The sequence below is a fragment of the Solea senegalensis genome, linkage group LG2 (genome assembly GCF_019176455.1).
Source record: "Solea senegalensis isolate Sse05_10M linkage group LG2, IFAPA_SoseM_1, whole genome shotgun sequence".
Classification (NCBI taxonomy): Eukaryota; Metazoa; Chordata; class Actinopteri; order Pleuronectiformes; family Soleidae; genus Solea; species Solea senegalensis.
The window spans coordinates 34,317,207-34,334,591 of NC_058022.1; positions in this window are offsets into that span (position 1 = coordinate 34,317,207).

The following is a 17,385-nucleotide window of genomic DNA, read 5'->3' on the forward strand; positions in this document are numbered from 1 at the left end:
CTTTGGAGATTTTAGAGAGATACTTAGTATTTAGGTTTATGACAGAAAGTCGCTAGATTTGTCGCTAATTGCAGTTGCTAAATATTCACATGGAAACGGCACGAACCATAAAGTCCGAGCCTTGAAACTGCAACGCTAATTCCGCACTCGTAGGGGGGGCGGGACACCATTACCAGAATGTAAACGGTGTCCGCCGTCTTTGCTAGCAGCTACGCTAACAGAACTGGTGGGCACGCAACAAAAATACTACTTCTATTCTAGTAATACGACGCTAAATGCACATCGGTCAAATGTTCCTTTAAACAAACACGCTTTCTTTGCCTGGCTCGGTTCATTCTGTCTCTGTTATTATAGCTAATGTTTAGCATGTCTTCTTCCAGTGCAGCTACAGTGTTAGCATGTGTGCTACAGCGCTTTGAGCTCACGTCCACGCGGAAACTGTCAAGACGGCGACGGAGGGGAAAAATAACGCTTAAGATTTGAATTCTTGAGAGGTTCACAAATATTATATAAGTCTGTTGCTATGTTTTGGACACCGCCAGCCAGTGGGATGATGTCACACTACATTTTCCAGATTTAAAAGTGTGTCTTTGTGCCCTCAGCGGTGTAAACTAGCGACGCGCTGATGTGTTGAGTGCAGCCGTGGAGGAGTTACTGTCCCTTCAGTTATCAGACACACTTAAGTGAGAGAATATGTTAATTGTGAGTGAGCACATGAGACAGATTCAAACCTGCAGAGGCGCAGTGAGTGTCGTGTCTTTCTCAGTCCTTATTAACGTGCGACAGGATGCGTTGCGGGGTTTTTTTTGTGTTTCTTTATTAGCCGGTGTTTTTTTAAGGTTCCCTCCCGTGCGGTGACTCCGCCTCTGAGACAACAGCACCGCCGTGTCACCGCTGACCTGAGACTGGAACCAGATTAACCCCCCGTCCGCTGGGTTCACACACACACAAATCCTTGGACAACATGTGGGAGGCCTCGGATAACGATTACACGTCCCTTTTTATTAGCACCATATCAGTGCTGAGGATTAGACTCAACAATGGCCGACAGTAGCTGAGGAAGACGTGTGCGTTGAATGGAAAATGGTTCTTTGGCGTTTTGGGACCAGAAGATACAATTAAATTCCACTTAGATAATTCCGTAATTCCGTAACGTCAGAAATGAGTAAAAAACAAACGTACCTGAGCTTGAGTTTCATTCAGTTAGACAGGAAAACACATCGACACGATGTGTTTTCCTGTCTAACTGAATGAAACTCAAGCTCAAGTACCAAGAAGTATCACCAAGAAGACAGTAGCTTACCTTTTTGGAAGGTTGTTCAACAAGTGAATTACATAAATAAATAAGAAAACGGTGTTTGATTTGAATTCCACCTTCAGAACTATAGACAGTTAGAGGAAGAAGAAAAAAAAACCAAAAACAACAGGTTATTTCTGCAGCACTTTCTCTCGTCACGTTGTGAACTGTGTGTTTGTGCGAGCGCGCGTGTGTGTGTACAATATAAAGTTCCTTAAACGTTAAGGGGGAGAAAAAAAAAAAAGTGAGAAGAAGAAATTGTGTTTGCGGTCACATTTAACAGAGCTAATGCCGCCTGTGTGTGTGTGTGTGTGTGTGTGTAGGCGGTGATGGTTGTGTGTTTCTGCTTCTGCTTTGTTCACACAGTTTGACACTGTCTTATGGAAAAGTGTGTGTGTGTGTGCACTGTCCCCTTGTCTGCAAACACACACACACACACACAAATGCAGTTACTATCTGTGCAACTCTAAATGAACTCAAGCTTGTCAGAGCTGCGGGCATCAACATCTCCGCTTCTAAATATTTGGGGAGGCGCACGAGGAGTGTGTGTTTGTGTGTTTGTGTGTGTGTGTGTTATTTATTCCTTCTCTAGGAAGAGTTGCATTTCATGCCTCCCTTTTCTCCCTTTTCCCTCTCCTTGCGTGTCCATGGCTGTGGACATTTTTGGACGTCATCGTCATCTGAGGTCAACCTCGGAGCAAACGCTCCGTCTGAAGACTATTCTCGCGTGCGCGACACAACAACCGCGCCAAGAGTCCACGAGTCACCTGTAAATAAATAAATCAATCAATCAAAATCAATCAATAATAACAGGATGCGACGAGGCTGTGTATGGGGGCGGGCGAGTAAATCAGCTTCCTCTGTGATCAGGAGTGTTTTTAAAAACCTGTTTCCTGCAGAAAGTTACAACAGCGCCGGTTACGCAAAGGTCGTCGTGCTTTCCGCGCCGAACACGAGGGAATCAAACGCCACTTTTTAGTCGAGAATCCTGGTTTCTGTGTAGAAGTGGAGGAGTTTGATTCTTGATGAGCAGTTGTTGTGGATTTGGTACAAAGATAAAATAAGTTTATTGCACATTCACAGTAAAACAGAAATGGAATAAAATTAGACTAATGAGGAAGTATTAATCATGAATTTATGAACTTTGTCTCGGCTTATTTATGCATTATGCGTGGTTTATTTTTTTTATCGATGAAATATGAATCCTGACAGTGTTCCATGTGTCGGATTCTTTCACACCTGTGTGTGTCCACGTTTCATCAGAAAACGAGTGGTCCCTGCATGTGTGAGGCGTAAACATTACCTCATCGCCATCGTGCTGCGGGGGGCCCTGGCAACCCCAGGTCTGTGGGAACTGAAGCCCACTCTGCTGCCTACAACAAAGGGCAGCCCTCCCCCCCGTCACCGCTGTCCCGGCCCAACTCGCAACAAAGGGTGGCCACGGGGCCCTAATTCCCAGGCAACGATATAAATGGTGGCCCCCAAATCCAGAGGACGAGGCAGGAACGAATGGGCCTGAAAACCGTACGGGAGGAGGAGGAGGAGGAGGAGGAGGGGGGAGAAAAATGGCAAAGAAGTCATAAAAGAGGTCCCCCCCTCACGTCCTCCTCCCTGTGCAAGGACTCCTTTTGTGAGTGGGGGGGGGGCCAGGGTGACGAGAGACAAAGGACAGGTCGGAGAGAGAGGCATGGGTCAAAGCTGCCAGCCCTTCCCCTCACAACCATTGAACCTCCCTATGAAACACAGACATCCCATCATACACACACACATAACTGTACACAGCAATTTACTATACAACTGACCTCCACCGTCTTTGTCTTTTAAGAAGGACAAGAGACGTTGAAGGACGTCTCTGTGGGAGTTCAGAGCGAGGCCGACTCGAGACGAAGAGCAGCACGTTTACATTTCATTTAGGGAAAGTTCGGTTTCCATGTGGGTGTGTGACTGGTTTTATCTTCCGCGCTTTGCTGCAGGTGATTTTTGTCTTTGGAAACCCCGACGACTGGACCACGTCTTGTTTACCGTGAGTCTCCTGTCCCAGATATTCTGGATTATTCTGGGACAAGAATAATCTTTCTCTCAGACACCGTCGTCGTGTGTCTGAGAGAAAGACGTTTGTTTTGTTTTTTTCCCCCTTCAGAATTGCTGCAGTGGCTGCAGAGAGTGCAGGATAATTGGGGTTATGTTGTATCTAGTGTCTATGTCATTTCAGTGTGTGAGGGTCAGGGACCCCGAAAACACTGGTTCAACACTTACCAGTCATTTCAACCCCCACGGCTGAAGAAAAGCATTGTGGGCCGCCTTTCTCTCTCCCCTCTGCCTCTCTCTGTGTGTCCCTGTGCAGGTTGAAAGAGACTGTGTGTGTGTGTGTGTGTGTGTGTGTGTGTTTCAGGGAACTCGCGGGTTAGAAGAAGACAATTAACTTCTGAATCGTTGACCCGCGCGCGCTCGTTTTTAGTCACTCCATCTCCTGAAATGAAAGAGCTCTCGAGAACTGTGCCCAATTGAAATTTTATGTTTCGGTTCATCTTTAAGCGACGGAAAACATTTTATCGCCACAAACAGCAATAAAGTGAATTTCAAAGCTGTTTCTTGCCCCCGCGCTCGGTTTGTGAGGCATTTTATTTCCGCTGGCGGGCACGGTTTTACCAAAGACCTGTCCCCCCACCGCCCGCCCGCCTCCGCCCCCAACTTCTCCTTCCTCTTCCTCTGCATAACATTGTGGACACAGATTGTGTGGAATGCAATTAGAGTGCCTAAATTAAGTAGTAATGGAGAACCAGGTCTCTTACTAGTGTTGCCCTGGCAACGGGCGCTCACAACACCGCCTCTAGTAGTTTTGCTACTTTATCTGCAAAATGCACAATTGAGCTTTAAACCAGCTCTCTGTCTGCAGGAGCCAGGCAGGCAGGGGGGAGGATAAAGGAGGGGAGGGGAGAGCGAGAGAGGGGTAACAGCTGCATGCTAGCAGGTCCCTCTGCATCTTGTGATATTGCTGCCCGTCAAATATTTATTCTGTAAACTGTCTAATGCGGCGCGATGCGCTCCCGTGTGCGGATGAGGGCCAGATTTCATCAAAGGGTGACGCGCGCTCGCCGCGGCTTTGATTGCGCCGCTCTCCTCCAGTTGCAGCGCGATGCGACGGCGAAGCAAAGACGCTCCGCGTTGCAAACAGCCCGCAGTCGTGGCGGGGCCTCGTTGACTAATTTGACAGAAGCTCTGTGAATTGGTGCAGAGGACGTGCAGAGCTGCAGAGTTTGTTTGTTTTTTTTAGGAAACATGTGATTGAGTCTGAACGAAGTGAAGTTACACCTGCGCGCTGTGCTCTGAACGGGACGACAGGATGTTGCTTTGTGGAGTTCTGATTCATTTCGGGTTCACACACGTGTTTGGTTTTATGAGCGCAGGAAGAGTATTTGACTTTTCCCTCGCGCCGTTTAGTGTTAAACTCAAATGTGAGTATATTTTATGGAATTTCAAATAAAAAATGTTTGTTTTGATATTGAACGAAAGCATAGTTTGTGATAAACAACATATTAATGAACCAAAGTGAATCTATGAATAACACAATCTGACAGATGAAGTAAATTATTAAAACATCTGTTAACCCAAAAGCTTCAGCCACACGCTCGGTGTTTACCAGGAAGAGGAGGTCACGGGCCGTGTTTTCATTGAGACACAGTATTAAGTGGTGGGCCACATGAAATCGATGAGGGGGTCACATAAGGGCCGCGAGCCGTGAGTTTGAGACCTGTGGTGTAAAGGTCAGTGAAGAATTCAGATCTAGTTTTAAAGGTGGTGGATGATTTCCAGGTCGTTTCCTGTTTGTGCTGTAGTTTGTCCCTTCTCGCTCACCATCATCTCCCGTGCTCTGTTTTATTACAGTTGAACATACAGTACGATATAGCTGTATATCTGCGCGGTCATTAAATGCTGAGCGGCAGAAATATCCGCAGCGCTGTGCAGACTGTGACCAAATCACTGCTAAATTATGGAGATTTTTTTATATGTTAATATGAATTAAGCCGCCCTGGAGAGCTTTTAATGAACATTTACATATGTGTGTGTGTGTGTGTGAAAGTGCAGTACTTTGTCCAGTCTGAAAATGTGATGTGCTACATAAATGCATGAAATCATTTTCAGAATGACCACAAATAAGAAGCAATGATTATTGTCATTATTATCTAAAATGTTGATTATTTTATCCTTTCATCGGTTTGCTTGTCGCTAACACGTTAGCGTTTAAGATAGCGGACTTTATCACTAACTCGTTCACATTTAAGATAGCAGACTTTATCTCCAACATGTTAGCATTTAAGATAGCGGATTATATCGCTAACATGTTAGCATCTAAGATAGCGGTCTTTATTGCTAACATGTTAGCATTTAAGATAGCAGACTTTATCTCCAACATGTTAGCATTTAAGATAGCTAGCTTTATCGCTAACATGTTAGCATTTAAGATAGCGGATTATATCGCTAACATGTTAGCATCTAAGATAGCGGTCTTTATTGCTAACATGTTAGCATTTAAGATAGCAGACTTTATCTCCAACATGTTAGCATTTAAGATAGCTAGCTTTATCGCTAACATGTTAGCATTTAAGATAGCGGATTATATCGCTAACATGTTAGCATCTAAGATAGCGGACTTAATTGCTAACATGTTAGCATTTAAGATAGCTTATTTAATTGATGATTCTTTTTGTTGCTAATAGCTAATGTATCTCTTAGTTCTTGCAGCCCTAATGCAATGAGATTATACACTGACTTTAAAGCCAGATTATGCATATTTTTGTACCATGTCATGAGAGCTTCAAAATGATTTGGATGACTCACTGACTTGTGTCTTTCATTTCCACTCTGCACTTTCAGTCTTTTGGTTGTTTGGTGAGTGTGAGACGTGTGTGACGTGACTCCAAACTGCTACAATCCGCTCCGCTGACGCTGAAATGAGGTCAGTTCAAATGTCTTCTTCCGTCGTCCCGCAAGCAATTATATAACGTTGCTTTAGCAGCTGCTTCAGAGGACGGATCATAAGATACTGTGTGGTGGTGACAGGAGAACATGACCTTCCATGTGCCGTGCATGCAAACAGGTAACAGGCGCTGGATTCTGTTCCATTTAGTCTGTTTTGAAGCGAGCGTGCGAGCTGCAAACCAGAGCCTAAGTGGAGATAACTGCCTCTCACTGTCTTTGGGGCCTCGGCCTGCAGGTGTCCACATGATGTATGCACGCACTGTTTGTTTTGACATTTTCTGGCGCTGCAGCTGTGTGCGTTTAAAAATGCGTGTTTAATCTGGACGGACACACGCAGGACTCACACGGGTGCCGCGCAAACCTCCGACTGTAGCCGCGCCAAGAGGACGTCCCAGACACAGGGCAGGACGAGCGTATGGCCCACACATGTTGCCAGAGATTAAGACTCCCTCTACAAATCGCTTTCGCCACAGAAGACAAAATATATCAGAATCGACGGCATGTGGAAACGATTTTGTTTGCTCTGGTGGTTGTTTGTACTTTAGAGCGGAGTTTGAGTGACCTCGCTGAGCGAGAGCAGCCAGGTGTGTTGTCAGGGAACGATTCAGGGTTTTTTTTTTGCGTCGCCCGTGTGACACCGAGGGATTCCAAAGTGATTTAAAACGGTACGTCAGCCGTCATCTGCCTCCTCTCCACTCATGTAACACAGTTTAACGCGGGTGAATTTGTGCTCGTCACCTCGCCAGGTAACTTACACTCGTCTGTGTTTTGCACCGAGAAATAATCACACATTATGAAGGCGCTGCAGAGGTGTGAACGAACAGACTGCTGTCCACAGTATGGGTGATAAGGCTCGGGGATGGTTATAAAGGCAACAGCGCGATGTCTACCAGTCAGCCGTCACCCATGTTGTGACATTTTTTTTAAATACGCCGCTCGCTATTTTGGTGTCTGCTCATCTGGCCGGGTGAGAAAGCAAAGTAAGACAACAAGGGGAGGGATGGATGGAGTGGTGAGCGAAGAAGCGACGGCGGATACGAAAAGAGGAGAAGAGAGGCCCCGCTGTTTTGGTGTCTGAAGTGCGGGACGGCGGCCAGCGGAGCCGGGCCAAGGTGTGTTGTTGTGGTCGACCAGTGCAGCGATGGCGGGGGTCTGCTGGAGAGAACATCACACCGCTTCACCGCCGCCGCCAACCACGCGGGCCCGTGCCAACGCGCTCAGCCAGAAATCCCACAATGCTCTGGTGCGTATCAGTGATGTAGGGAAGAAGCCTCCAGTCCAGTTGCGAGAGCTTTTTTTTTTTTCCCAGTTCAAATACAGGGTGCTCCACCGTCTAGATTGTACGAATTAGCCAACGCTACGTGATTCCGTCTGATGCAGCGTGACATAAATCACAGGAATCATCACAGACGATCTCTTCTCCGAGTTAGCGCCTTCACTAGTCTTTGTGCTCTTTTCCTCCTCCTTGCAGGTTTTCACGGTTCAAACTGACACATGAAATTTCTCTAATAGCCACGGAATTCAGCGATGGTTCAGTCTCTCCCTCTCTCTCTGAGACGGTTGCACTCGTGGCCTCAACTGTATTTATTACTTAAGACATAACTCACATATGGATGGACTAGTTTGCAGCTGAAGTCCTTCTACACTGCTGAGGGACTATTTTCAGCTGTGGAGTAATACGGAATTGATGCTGTACTGTACGTGGGAATAATACACCTTATACGGACATCCTGGGCGTGTGTGTGTGTGTGTTCATAGGTCAAATTTCTTTGATTTTTTTTTTCGTCGCCTTATGTGTTGTTGAGTAAAAAGTTGTGATTCCTTTTAAATGTAGTGACATGAAGTAGCAATAATCGTGCAGAGGTCACAAAACATTTAGAACTTTAGAACTATTCATTCCAATGTTAAACATTTGGAGTACTTTTTGCTCAGGTGTGTTTATGTAGTTGGTGAAAATGAAAAGAAAGGTTATAAGACACACAAGCAGCCGGAATGCTCTGTGTTCTAATTGTCAGTTCCTCAGCTCTTGTATCGTTGTGGTTTTGAGCCTCTGTTCCTTCTGAGTGATTCTGGAAAATGGCTCTAAACATTTGAACTGAGATACTTTTCTTCTCATAGTATAATATAGCAGCGGTGGCTTTGGCCATTTAATTAATTGCGATGAATCGAGATTAACAAATTTCAAAATGTGAGAATAATCAGTTGGTTTTTCTTAATTATTATTGACAGCCCAAATATTTTTATTTAATTTTCAACGGGGAAAATATGGAACAGTATCAGGACCGCGTTAAAGTCAGATAGTCATATTTAAATCACATTTCTGAGATTAAAGTCAGAATTCTAAAAAAAGAATTATGACTTTCATCACTTTCATCAAGTAATTAATCTCACATTTTGAAATTGGTTAATCTAGATTAATCAAAATCAAATAAAAAAAACTCAGAATTGAGATTTTAATCTCAGCATTCATGCTGTTTTTTTTTTTCTTTCAAAACTTCTTTTTCTAGGATTATTTCTTGACATTATTCAGTCTCATACTTGACGACTGAAGCAGGAGGCGCCTGAACGCGGTCTTTAAAGCGACAGCTTCTTTGGTTTTGCGATATCCAGAGGTCATGATCGCTCTGGGCCACTTTAAAGTATAAAGAATCATCCTAAACCTCCATTTATTGGCTTGTTGTGGTGACTCGGGCGGAGAAGTCAGACAACGGGCAGGAGGAGAGTGCGTTTATAGCATAATGTAATCCATTATGAGTGCTTTAACTAGGCCACCCTCGCACCCTTTTACACCGCCGCGAGCTCACACTAGCTCTCCTCCTGCTGGCCTCTCTCTCTCTCTCTCTCTCCCTCTCTCTCTCTCTCTCGCTCTCTCTTAATCAAACAAATTAAAGCGAGCGCTCTTTCTGTCCATTCCTGCATCCACAAACTGTTTGAAAGGAGGTAAAATCACAGCATGACAAACAGATCAGTCACGTCGTACGATCAATTCACAAAATATGAGTCAACATGTCATCCTGAGCTCTCACCTTGTGTGGAGGAGGTGTGAGGAGGTGCAGAGAGGCTAGAAAAACAGCAAGGAGGAGGTGTGTGTGTGTGTGTGTGTGTGTGATGGACAGAACGTGTCGTCTCTCTCTCTCTCTCTCTCCCCTCGCCTCCTTGCCTCATCGGGCTGCGACACCGCGAGGGAAGAAACCTGGCCACGCGCTCACAGACACAGCGGTGAATCATGAGGGAACGTGCGAGGACACACATGCGGAGAGTCACACATGCTAAGTACATACACAGCTAACGTGCGTGTGTGTGCGCGCGCGCAGCGTGTCCAACAAACAACGATTCAAAAGTGTCTCACAAAGTTAATATTGACGTTCAAAAACGTTAATTTTCCTCATTTCATTCCAATCCCCAAATCAAATCCCTGACTTCCTGCCTTGCAGAGAGTGTTTTTGTTTTTTTTTAATATATTGTTTTTCATTCCGGTGACGCGTAGTGTTCCTGACGCCGCTGTTGGTGCCAAACGGGGCCTCGGTAATCGACTTTTCAAAGATCGACAGCGGCGAGAAGCGAGAGGGCGGAAACGAGAAACGAAATGAGAAAAGGAAGGGAAAATTTCGTTTATGAAGTTTGGGATATATAATTGTTGGCTGCTGAGGGAAGCAGCAATGAGTGAGAGAGAGAGAGAGAGAGAGAGAGAGAGAGAGAGAGAGAGAGAGAGAGAGAGGAAGTACATGTCCCTCATTCACACACACACACACACACATCTACTCATACTACCTGGGGAGTGTGGATACGGTGCTCTCCTCTTAGGCCAGAGGCTGGTAAATAATGGATGTGTTGGTGGAAGCGCAGGCAGTTTGAAATGTAAATGTGACGAATGGAGTGTGTGTGTGTGTGTGTGTGTGTGTTGTGTGTGTGTGCATGATGCTGTCACTTGTGGCTGGGACTGGTTATGTGTCTTGAATGGTGATGGGCTGTCCTCCCTGAAGGGGAGAAACAGAGGGAGTGCAGGCAGGAGGAGAGGAGAGGAGAGGAGAGAGGTGTGTGTGTGTGAGAGAGAGAGAGAGAGAGAGAGAGTGAGTGCTTCAGAACAACAGAGAGAAGTGGACATGGGAGGGAGAAACAGAAGGAAGGAAGGATGGAGGAAAGGGTAAAGAAGAAGGTGGTAGAGCCTAATTAGCTATGCTTTGACCCGAGGAGTACAGTCGTGAAGTGGGACAAGAGATAAAGTATTAATAGTCGGGGTTGAACGATGTCAAATGTGAGTGCAGGTCAGAGCTTCTTTTTTTTTCAGTTTTGGACACACAAAATCTAATAATCTCAAATCCATCAGTCACAGAGTGTGTACTTCCTGCCTGCTAGTGGTCCATCACGTAGAAATACAGATTTCTATGGATTGAATGAGTGGGACTATTTACGTTTTCATATTCACACATAAAGCACAAGAGAGTGTTTTTATACTCAAAAATAAAAATAAAAATAAAGAAAAGAAGGGGAAAGTGAGGCTGCATCCTGACCCTCATTTCCATGTGGCCACAGGGCCTGCACCCACATCACAGGCTGTGTTTTCTCTGGCGAAAGCAGCAGGGAAAGTATCGCCTGGCATGAAGAATCCAGCCCCCGATATGCTTCAGCAGCGATGTCACCACATGCTTCCTCCCTTTGCTTTTCAGAAGAAGCTCATGCTTCAGTGTACCTGTCAACGCCGGCATGAAAAAAACACTCTTTGATCGGGGCTGAGAAATGGAAAAGTGTAGGCGGCTGATGAATCTGTTGTGGACCTGGGCAGCGCCGGCCGTCCATCTGCTCGCTTGTACCGGGAAGAGGCATCGAGTTCTGGTCACATTTGACCTTCATCGCTGCAGCATCACTACAGCGTCACTGCAAACACCACGCACCAACAGCACCACACAGCTACCACGGTAACAACACTACAGCATCACCACAGCCGCCACTACAGCGCCACCCCAGCATCACCACAGCATCACCACAGCATCACCGCAGCATCACCACAGCATCACTACAGCATCACTACACAGCCGCCACCGCAGCATCACTACAGCATCACTACAGCAACACTACAGCATCACTACAGTACTACCACAGCATCACACACAGCATCACTATAGCTGCCACCCCAGCAACACTACAGCATCACTACAGCATCACCACAATAGCATCACTACAGCGTCACCAGCATCACTACGCTTCACCACAGCTTCACCACAGCATCACCACAGCATCACCACAGCTTCACCTCACAGCCGCCACCCACGCATCACTCAGCAGCGCCTACCAGCATCACTCTCACGCAACACTGGCTACAGCATCACTACAGCAACACTGGCTGCCGCCACTACAGCATCACTACAGCCACTACAGCATCACTACAGCATCACTACAGTGTCACTACAGCATCACCACAGCATCACTACAGCATCACTACAGCTTCACCCACAGTCACCACAGCATCACTACAGCACCACAGCTCAACACAGCATCACTACAGTACCACCACAGCTTCACCACAGCATCAATACCACAGCATCACTACAGCTTCACTCACAGCATCACTACAGCTTCACCACAGCATCACTACAGCATCACTCACAGCTTCACCACAGCATCACTACAGCATCAGCCTTCATAGCTCACCACAGCATCACCACACAGCATCACTCACAGCTTCACCACAGCATCACCACAGCATCACTCACAGAGCTTCACCTCCACACAGCATCACCACAGCTTCCCACCACAGCTTCACCACCACAGCATCACTACAGCACACTACAGCTTCACCACAGCCACCACAGCATCACCACAGCATCACTACAGCTCACTACAGCATCACTCACAGCTCACCACAGCATCACCACAGCTTCACTACAGCATCACCACAGCATCACCACAGCTTCACCACAGCATCACCACAGCTTCACTGTGGCTTCTCCTGTGACTGCATGAGACCACAGACCCTGAGTGCATGGTGCAGACAAATTAATTACAGGCCAGATTAACGCCATCAAATAATTGAACGCAGTTAACACAAGTTTGTTTACTTCCGGTGTGCACTGACCTTTGACCTCTGCCATAAAGTGACTGCAGCCCGTCCTTAAGTGACCTTCAGGTTTCATTCATGAGGTTGTTAAACCTCGGCTTCGTCGCTCGGCTCCTGAAACAGTGGTGTCTGAAATGCACACGGTCTGATTACTCGTTACTTTAGTCATTAGAAGGAAAAGCAAACTTTTAATTACTTGCGGTTAATCTAGATTAACAAATTTCAAAAGTGAGAATAATTAGTTGTTTTTTATTTCATGTTCATGTAAACGGGAAAAATATCAAAGAGTATTAGGACCATGTTAAATTCTGAATTCTGAATTCTGAGACTTTAATCTCAGAATTCATGCAGTTTTATTTATTTTTTATCATGTGGCTCTAATACTCCATATACCATAGAAAAACAAGGATCGTGGGACAGGAAACACAAATGCAGTTTACATTATTACCTCCTGTGACTCTCCATTGTCTTCCATCACAGACCACATATGAGAAGTCATTTGGTAAATTTGAGCAGAAACGCCTGCAGTGTTTGATTTAGAAGTGAATGAGCACAAAAAATGTGCTTTTATTAATGCAGAATAAGGGTGTTTTTTTGTAGGTCAACTGTTTAAAGGCTCATTCACACAGTGTTTCCCCAGACGGAAAAATTGACCTTCACAAGGTTAAGACAAGGTCGTCGCACCGAAACTTCCCCGACATGGAGCCAGTGGATCGATGGTGTCACAGCAGAGAAACTGCACTCAGACCAGATCAGTGTCACATTGAACTGCTGCTATGACACATATTGCATCAACAGTTATGAGTCCCAGATGAATCATTCAGTTCCTCGTGAGAGTGGCTGCTGTAAAACACTACATCCCCTCGTTTAGTGCGGCGATGGAGGTCAGCGCTGACATACGGCTCAGTGTGTGTGTGTGTGTGTGTGTGTGGTTACTTATTTAGGAGCTTTTCTTGTATAAACATTGATTTTTTTTTTCTCAGGAACAGAACAAACACCATGGTGCTAATGAGGCAGAACTGAGTGTCATCTGAGGCTTAAAGTTAAAGTTAGCCGTATAGGTTAAGGTTAGGGATAAAGCTTTGGATGACAGAGACTCAGTGATGAAGAAGGGAGGGAAGGAAGGATGGAAGGATGGATGTTACGGGAAGATGGCGACGTGAGACTTGGCGTACAGATGGACTGATGGATGGATGGATGGAGATGGATGGAGATAGGTGGGAAGGTGAAAAGCACAGAGGGAAACAAATGCGGAGAAACTGGCATCTGTTGCCCCGCCAACCCCTGCTGTCACCACTGTCACCACCGGCTCCTGTTGGTACAGTGTGTGTGTGTGTGTGTGTGTGAGATGAAGACAGAGGAAAGAGCCCAGATGGTCAGAGGGGAGAGTGACAAGTGGCTGTCAGGGGATTCAGAAAGCCTGGCCCTCTGCTGCCCTGCTGGCACACACACACACACACACACACACAGTGACCTTTTACACACACACACACACACACACACACAACACACACACACACACCGTCATCTCTTTGAAGGACCTTTACTTCCTGTGGGGCACCTGTTCTCCGTGGGCTACATCTGTTTGCCGAACACTGTGCCACAAGGATGGTTCGTTTTACAGCAGTCGTCCTCAGTCCTGCTCATATCTGCATTTCTCTAACTCTTCACAAAGAGACAATCTTCCATGTTTCTTTAAGAAACAAGTTATCAAACAAACAAATCATTCCCTGTGTCCCCTGCACATCAACCACTGTCCTTTATTAACCAAAATCAATTATTAAAAAATAAAAAAATGACTTTAATTTAAACTCTTACTGCACCTGTTCTTCCTGTAAGTCATGCTATGGTGCTTTAATATCATTTATTTGATTCTTTGATGGTTTTTGACCCCAAACTTTTCAAGTTCAGACCTGTGTCTCTGCTGCTCGTCAACACAAACACTGTCGTCCGCGGTGGAAACAGCTTCGTCTTCTAAATTCAGCATTTGTGTCAAACTCTTTGTCCCACTTTTTCTGAATTCCTCCGCGTGTCTCCCTTCAGACACGACACATGCGAGACGCTGAGCGACCGGTCGCTCGTCGAGGCCCGACAGAGAAACCGTCACAGTCACAGTGAGTGTATTATCTGTCACTCCTGAGCCATGGGACACATTCACTTTAATGGATAAAAAAAGCACAGAGCGCTGGCCTCTATATATCTTTATGGGTCATACGCTCATCTTTCCCAAAACACCCTTAATACGCTTTATCTCTTACACTCTGTCCTTCTCCTTTTTCACATGGCGCTCCTTATCTCTCTGCTCGTTGCCCTTGATTTGTGTGATCCTGAGTTCTCTCTCTCTCTCTCTCTCTCTCTCTGTGTGTCTTTCCCAGGGAATTCCCCCCCCCGCCCGTCCTTTCCGAAATGAGATGAAATGAAGGATGGGACTTTGGGCTTCTGAGGCCACGACCCTCGCGGTCCCACAGCGAGGCTCCCCGGGATACGTCGGAGCCCCGCGGACTCGGGGACACCGGGGGTGTGTCCCTCGGCGGCCAGGATGGCATGTGAGTGTGACAGGAAAAAAAGAGCAAAAAAAGAAAGATGAAATTTGACAAGGGAAACTGGGTGTGAGGGGAGAGAGGGGAGAGAGAGGGGAGAAGGGAGTGTGTGAGAATGTGTGTGCTAGTCAGAAAAAGAGCAAGTGTGTGAGGGACAGCTTGTCCTTCAGGCTCACCTCGGCCCCCCGGGGTCTTTCTTCTCTGCGGTGGCGTTTTACTGGACCCAACTGACGGCCATGAAATGCTAAGAAATTTATAGCAGGGGGGAGGCGGCTCTCATGATCTGAAGGCAGAGTGAGGGCATCTTTTCTCTTCATGTCTTCCAGCATTACTCCCTCCCTCCCTCCCTCCCTGTCCTCGGTTTCCATCGGTATTTCCTCATTTTCCTTTTTTCCCACCATAATTATTTGCCTCTTATTGACCACAGGACATATTTCCATTTTCAAACCCAACGTCTTTAAACCATTTTCCGTTGTCTCTGTGAAACCACTGTGGTTTGACTCTGAAGACTTCAGTACCCATGATGCTCAGCGGCTGTTACAGAGGAGAGAATCAGCCAGTGATGAGTGAACACTGGTTTATTTAACCCCCACCTTCAAATTGTCATTGGAAAACAAAGGTCTGGCATTTGAGCCTACTCGTTTGAACCTGCTCTGATGACCCCTCCCACAGGAGGAGGAGCTATGAAGTCTATAGTGCTCCAAAACTTTGATTTATTTATTTATTAAATGTATTTATTGAACCTTTATTACAAACATTTAAATATAAGAGTAAATAGACAAATAAAGTGCAGGAGAATAAAGTTTTCTTTGTTTTGCTTTGTTTGAATCGCTGGACGACGTTAAGATGTTAAAGCTCAGCTTTTCAAGTAGGCGACTCAGGCAGCAAACATCAGGCTAAAAGGTCTAAGACAGACCCAATTATTTCATTATGCCTAACGCATTCGTTTAATACAAGCTATATATAAGGTAATGTAATATAAGGTAATAATATAAGGTGCTTTCTAATCCCTTTAACGGGGTACAGCTAATAACTGCAACCAGAGTCTGGCAATAATTATTAGAACTTCAGTACCCAGGAATCCTGTTCACAAACATCAACACAACAGTGTGTGTGTGTGTGTGTGTGTGTGTGTGTGTGTGTGTGTGTCACCCACAGCCACAGAGCCTTACTGCATTAGGGAATAGGAGCAGGGATATAAAAGGATTAGCTGTTTCAAATTAATACATGGAGAATTGTTTATGTACTGATGTGTGCATGTGCAAACACACTCAGGTAATCCCAGTCATGTGCAGTATGGATATTTAAAATAGAGTCAAGTGTATATACTTTTCATTTGGTAGCTTTGTGAAGAGCTGTCTGTGTCATTTCTGCTTATATAGAAATGACACTGTTGTTCTAAAAACACGTCATCACTGACTCAGAAGTGTCTTGTCTAAACTTAAAACTCCCTCTTGTCGTCCATTTTTTCCTTTCACCCCAACCGGTCTAGGCAGATGGCCGCACGTCTCTGAGTTGCCTGTGAATTGTTGAGCCTTGAGATCATGTGTGTTGCGATTCGTCGCTATACAAATAAAATTGATTTGAATAGAATTTCAATTACGCAGATGCTGCAACATCAGGAGAAATCAAAACAGTCTCATTATCACGTATAAAATAATAACGCGTGAGTTTTGAAGGTACTTTAGGTTTTTGTAGGCTGACGTCCAGGACAGGACATCCTGCAGCCTTCATATGGACATAGTTTCCCTTTGAATCAGGACGTTGTTGATGCTATTTCAGTCGACTCGTGCCTTGAGGCTTGAGTTGTAAATAAAAGCCTTAAAAGCATAAAAGTTGAATTGATTTAGAATCCTTTCATGTCTTAAGTTTGACTGAAACTCAGACTCACAATTGTGCTTATTGGTATTAATTGACACAAAGATTTAGACTCATCCTCGAGGACTTGAGTCTGATTTTCATTTGTTCACATTTGGCTCTGGTGGTTATTCTGCGGGATGAACTCTGGCTAAACCACAGGTTTGTTTACTGCTGTTTTGCCACAGAATAGACTTTATTTTTTTAGAAGAAGAAGAACTCACAGAATCAGATATTAAATAACACAAATTAGAATTAAGTAAATCAAATCTGTGTGTGTACAGTCTCGAGCATGTCAGCCGTGAAAGGCCACTACACTCCGCCTGAGCTCTCCTGAGTGAGGGAAGTGTGACAAACAGATCAACAGGCTTTGGCCTGTCAGCTGTCCAGAACACACACACACACAAATTCACATGCCCATGAACACTCACAATAAAGCACACACACACACACACACTGCTGCCAAGCATGGCACGGTAATCTTCAGCAATGCCAGCGGTCCTGGGGACAGCGTATCTGAACCATGCCAATGGCCACACACCATCAGAGTCTCCGTGCCCTGCCTTCCCACAATCCCCCTCTCCGCGGGAGAACTCTTACCCGTTCCAGTTGTCAGACTGTAGAGATGCTGCTGGAGGGGCCAGAGGAAACCCGCT